Consider the following 678-nt stretch of genomic DNA (forward strand, 5'->3'; position numbering starts at 1 on the left):
AAACAAATACAAAATATGGGTTTAAACCATCCTAGCTAATAAACTCATACCTTGTATCTAATTAAATTATAGGTGCCTAACATCCCCTAACATTTCCTATGTCAATGCGTCATTTAATTTTTGTACTCCGTATTAAGCTTTAACGTGTTTCCTAACGTGGTATAATAAAAGTTTTAACATGTTTCCTAACGTGGTAATAAAAGTTGTGAATTTATGAAATGTCACATTATTTAGTTTCTTGCTATGACTAATTGACTATTACATGTTTATTTAATGGTATGGTTTCTATTCACCAAATCATATACCCCTTTTTTTAAAAAAAAAAAAAAAAATTCCTTTTAATTATGCAACTTTGACTATTAATATTTTAAATTGTCTACAAGTATAAATTATAAAATGTTAATATTATGAAAATATACATGGTAATTTGATAAGCAATTCAACAACATATTACATGACAAAATTTGTTTCTTGTACACTACTAAAACATACAATTGAAAATAACTAATTAATAGCATAAAAATCAAAATATGCGAGTAAAAGTTAGCTCAAGTTGTTAGATATTTACTCCACTTTAAGGAATCATACGATTGATTCTAATCAACCGCTAGCTCTTAATTAAGACTATGTTTAACTAGTCTTTATTGCACGCGACCCGTGAGTGCGTTAAATTGATAG

The sequence above is a fragment of the Chenopodium album genome, chromosome 12, assembly GCF_948465745.1.
Source record: "Chenopodium album chromosome 12, dcCheAlbu1.1, whole genome shotgun sequence".
Lineage (NCBI taxonomy): Eukaryota > Viridiplantae > Streptophyta > Magnoliopsida > Caryophyllales > Amaranthaceae > Chenopodium > Chenopodium album.